This window comes from Formica exsecta, unplaced genomic scaffold (assembly GCF_003651465.1).
Source record: "Formica exsecta isolate Colony F162 unplaced genomic scaffold, ASM365146v1 scaffold48, whole genome shotgun sequence".
Taxonomy (NCBI): domain Eukaryota; kingdom Metazoa; phylum Arthropoda; class Insecta; order Hymenoptera; family Formicidae; genus Formica; species Formica exsecta.
The window spans coordinates 1,045,743-1,051,434 of NW_021852035.1; positions in this window are offsets into that span (position 1 = coordinate 1,045,743).

Consider the following 5,692-nt stretch of genomic DNA (forward strand, 5'->3'; position numbering starts at 1 on the left):
CCCCCCCCTTCGAGAAGACAAAAGGGGCACGATGTCGTCGGTGAAAGCCAGCCGCGCGGCGTCGAGCTGCGGCATATAATTCGAGGGCACGTCGATAAATCAGCTGGCGCGCGAAAGAGCGAGAGGAACGGGGGAAACGTCGACCGGGTTGCGACACCGGGTTTGTCTATCGGTGGGCGACGAGCGGTACACATTGTCATTAAGATCGACGAGCGTCGATAAGTAGCTCGCCGTGCATCCGGCATCGCAATTTTCTATATTCTCAATCTCCTCTTTTCCGTTCATTTTCGATTTCACGCCGACGAGCTTTGCGCTTTCGTCATTTTACACGATCGGATTACGCAAAGCGGATTTATCTCTATTAACTCATAAAGGATTGATTTAACACTTTATTTTTAATACATTCTATCTCTTTCAATAATATAACATTAAATAATATATGTATATATATATATATGTATAATTTATCCATATCTGCTGATATTTTATTAAGAGTATTTCAGAAAAAATAAAGATGTATAACTTGAACGACCCAAAAGAAGAAAGAACTTCTGGTCGCGCGAACATCGGCCAAAGAGATTGCCGGCAATCATTAACCAATTACTCCGATCCACTTAATCGAAGAGAGCACTTTTCGAGAGCACCGCGTGCCATCGGGGACTCGCGCGACATTCTACTCTTTTTCCATGGTCGACCCTTGACTTGTTCTCTACATCTCCGGCAGTTACCTCCTGCAAACCGTAATAACTTCCTCATGAACAAGCAAGAACGCGACCATCCATCATCCTGTGGCCCATGGTTCTCAACCTTCAACAATGTTTCTCACTTTTGACCTAATAAACATTGCTCTTTTGCACATATATCCTCCAATTTAAATTGCTAAAAATAAAGCTTCCAAATATTGAAAAATAAGATGTATATATAATCTACAGAGAGCATCTCTGTTTGAGCTTTAAATATTTGCGGAAGAAAAGCGAAATCTTGGATAATTATCCGGCAATATTTATGAATACATTAATTATGTATTCAAAATATGACATTTCTAGATATTTGCTGAGGCAAATCGTATCTGCGATATATCCGACGATGATGCACCGTTTCGAGACCGAATATTTTTGTGCGAAGGACTGTCTCGCCTCTCGAGAGACGAAATAACCTCCTTAAAATTCCACGCCGACCGCTGCAACGTCTCAATAATTGCTAAATGGAAGGTGACCCGTCTTTAAAAACTGGTCGCACGTCGTCCATCTCGAATCAACTTGTCAGCTTCGATTTAGCGGGTTGTAACAGACCCTCTCTCTTTTTTTCTTTTTATTTTTCAGAAAAACTGTTTATAAACATTTCTTAAATATATGTACCCTTTCTCATCACCTGCATTTAGATTATCAGCAATAAAAGATATAATTTTATAAATCATATTTCAACTATGTTAACTTTGGTATTAAACTTACGCAAGCTGGAAATGCCTATCTAAATATTATTACAATTATTTATAAAATCAATCAATTTGAAAAAATTTAAGTTAGTTCTCTCAGATTCTGAAAAAAAAAAAAAATTTCCAGTACGCAATATCAAACGTATATGTGACAAGAGCCTATAATGCTACCCATTTATCCATCCATCCGCATATGTTTCTCGCCGCTCGGTATTATTCGCGCTTTCCAACGTTAAAGTCGCGAGATCTTCATCGGGGAGCGTTGATCGCGCAATCTTTTCACGTCTACCTTCTCCTGGACCGCTCTCGCGAGATGAGCACCGCTTGCAGGGACGAGTACAAATTAATATTAAATTGAATTATAATGACAGTGTTTACCGAGGGGCAGCGCATAGCCGCGCGGTGCACCGGCAGCCGCTATTCGCAATGGATGGCACGAACCCTGCAACCGCTCGTCTCGTCATATTTTATGCAATGTACATTAACACTGCCATACCGCGCGGCCCGCGTGCTCGTGTGCACGTGTTCGTTAGTGGCCGCTTTTACGCCGCTAACAATAAGCTAGGATGCGGGCGACACGTCGATGTATTTCGTCGCGACGCCGGTATACCATAGGATTTTACTATATCGTGTATAGTGAAACGCCATTATGAGCCGATGCCATCGACACGCAGAGAAAACGTGCACCACGATTGGATTGACAATATCTCGCAGTACTTGTATTTTTTCAAAATGTAAATATTACCTGGAAGAAAGAATAATTCGCTTTCATATCTCTAATCTTTGGTTGTTATTTTTTTTTCTCGTGTCGAGTTTTCGATCGATCGATAAAAGAGCGCGATTACTCGGATTCTTTCCATGGATATTCCGTAGATGGGCAAGTTGAACTCTATTTGTTCCACGCTACCATCACTGTCGATACGTTACGTAGTAGCGCACGTGCGCAATCGTTAATAGGAGCACAAAGCCCGGTAGGAAAGCGGCTATCGCGGAGCCACAACGGGTGACTGCAGAATCGTCGATATACAACTGCTGACAACCTTTCCAATTGTGCAAGATCTCGATGCCAAATCGATTTGCCGCGGGAGGAATCCAATACTAGCAATCTGTTTCGTTGAACCTTTCGACTGTGCGCGACGAAACACGTGTCACCGGTGACGTAAAATAATTCTTAAAAGTCTCACAGAGAGCGAGATCGGCGATATTTACATGTCACTATAATATCATATTTACGCAATAGTAATAATATGACATGTCCAGGGCAAAACCTTGATGAGTCTATTTTTAAAAAAAAGCTTCCACAATTGCATAACATAAATAATATTTTTTCTAACAATTTTCAAAGAGAATAAGAGATAAAATTAATAATTTAGACTAGGCTTCCTTTTGCTTTTCGAGTATGGAGTTAACGACGCATAACGCATTGCAACGATGCTTCAAGTATCATCGAATAACAGATGCCTCCCGATCCTTTCCCAGATTCGAGATAAGACATTCGATAACTCACTGATAACACTCTCATCGAACGCAGTCCCGCCGCGATTGAATAATTAATTCGCGCTTAATAAGTTTATTACGCTGTCGCCTAATGCGCTGAGGCGCGGGAATACCGCTACCGTAATTACGTGGTACGGAATCACATATATCGCATATTCGCCGCTGCGTGAGATTTATAATATCGCCGGTGTTTATTGCACTTGTCACGCAAGTGCGTAAATCGCCCGGGTCTCTTCTCCCGCGAGAGCGACACCGCGATCATCGTAAATCATCACGCGCGTTTTCCCGGGATTAATCGCGTGGCTTAAACGAGAGCACCAGTTCACCTTGATCTTGAAATTTATTAATGGGTAGGTACAGGCATACACGTATACGTATATATTGTGCGCGAGAATACCGAGAGAGAGAGAGAGAGAGAAAGAGAAACAGAGCGAAAGGCCGCCTGATATCGGCGGGGAAAGATATTGCGAACGGTTCATTGAGTTATGGTATCGCGCCGAGGGGGTGAGTACACCCGCTCGGCGAGGGAAGACGGGAGAGGAGGAGGAGGGGGGACACGGAGAATTTAATCACCGATCTGTTCGCCGCCGCGATACGGTATGCGTGTACGAGGTATCCTCCTTAAAGGCGCGTATTAATTCATTATCTTATAATTGTCGGCGTACGCGATTCTGAAAGTCGGCGCGCCGTATTCCGCGCCGACGGAATAGCGTGTTTATCGGCCGGTATTAGTCACTCTGCCGCGGTATCCGGAATGCGGGGGATGGGATGGAGAATACGAATTCCTTCTCGGCGGTATTTGTAGGGCACTAGCGTGATGCTCTATCGTTCTTTCAATCCGCGTCTCGATATCGCCGCGATTACAATCGTGGAGATAACATATTTCGCGCGTATAATCGACTGTTGTAACGTGCTTGTAAATTTATGAAAAATTCGATAGGTTTTGCCGCGACAGACGGATTAATCATCATTTATCAAACATTTAATTATTTATAATATTTTAAAGAGCGAGATTTACATGATTTATCATTATCGTGATATAATTTTATGCTAATGATTCTATTATATATTACGTACGATATTTCTCCTTCAGAATCCAGTTTTTTAACAAAGATATCTTTTGCAATCACGCAAGGCCCCTCGACCATGATGGCATTTAAAATTTAACACGACGCAAAAGTTATCGCTGTAAGAATAAAGCAACTCTGTCTGACATTGTAGGAATACAGTCATAATTTCTCTTTCAACCAGAAATATAAACGGCACAAAGCTCGACGAACCGACGACTATAACGATCGTCCGGGGTGACACGCGATTGAGCGAGGCTAGAATACAAGTTGACGCTACGAGTCGAAAGGTAGAGAGAAACGCGCGTTTAAAGAATCGAGCGAGGGACAGAAACAGCCGAGAAAGAGCATTGCGCTTTCAAGTTTATTTCATAACAAAGCCGCAGAACCTCGCCGTCTGCGGTCGGCGAGGGAGTAGAAAAAGATGAAAAAAGTGGAGAAAAAAAAGGATCTCGGTCTGTGCACCGGCGTGTCTTGCGTTTGTAGAATTGTAGTCTTCGATCTCGCGCCTCTTTTCTTTTCGCTTATTCTCTCTTGTTCGCTCATAAAATCCCGTGTACCAACCTCGGTCCTTTACCAGGCGCTCTTTCCTCCTTACTCTTCGGAAAATACGCATAATTTTTCGCCTTCTCTTATCTTCGATTAAAAAAATCATTTAATTGTGCATTCATCAATTTGCATATCTGCGCTCAGCTGATCATTCCTCCGTCATTATCTTATACTTGTCCATAACATAACTAATCATTTTACTTTTTTTATTATTACAGATGTCTGCTAATTTTTTTCAGTTTGTCATCTAAACGCATTATTATATATGTACCTTATATATGCCTAGAATTTTATCTATTTCATAATATTATTTTCTTCGTTTGTAATAAATTCATTATTTAATGTAAAAAAAGAATGCATTGAATCGAATAATTTCGTATACTTTCTTTCCATGACACTTTACGCAAAATAAACCGAGATATTTTCCGCAAGAGTGAAAACAAGGATTTTCTCGTCATAGACCGATTTGACGATGATGACGTGGTGTAAGAAATTACTCTCGTTCCTCTCGAGTTGAGATCTAAACGGCGCAACGATAGGGAACACAAACCAGTCTCAAGTGTCTCGCTCCAATGATCGAAAATAAACACGATTATGTTCTCCGACGTAGCGTTTGTTAATTGCTGTCTAACGAGCATGCTGCAAAAAATTACGGAAAAGTGAGATAAAAAGAAATATTTCATTGAACTTCTCGAAATTGGTATAAAAATCATAATAGAACAAGTGGGTCGAGGTTTCACGTGAATTCGGTTATATAATTGCTTGGAATTTATAATATCAAAGAATATAAAAATCGATCTCGTATGTCGGATCTCGGAAGGAATAGCTTTTAGAAAATAAATTTCAAAAAGAAATTGCATGGATTCTTTTAGACATTACTGTGATAATATCGTAATTGGAAAATACATATGTTCTATATTTATACATTTATCCTCTATTAATCTGTATAGTCTTGAACAGCCTTTCGCCGGTTGAAATTATCACGTGTGCGACGCAGTCATACTTTCCAAGACACGTTCTAAATGCAGGAAACGTCGTGTTTCCTCTATTAGTCTTGAACAGCCTTTCGCCGGTTGAAATTATCACGTGTGCGACGCAGTCATACTTTCCAAGACACGTTCTAAATGCAGGAAATGCAGGAAAC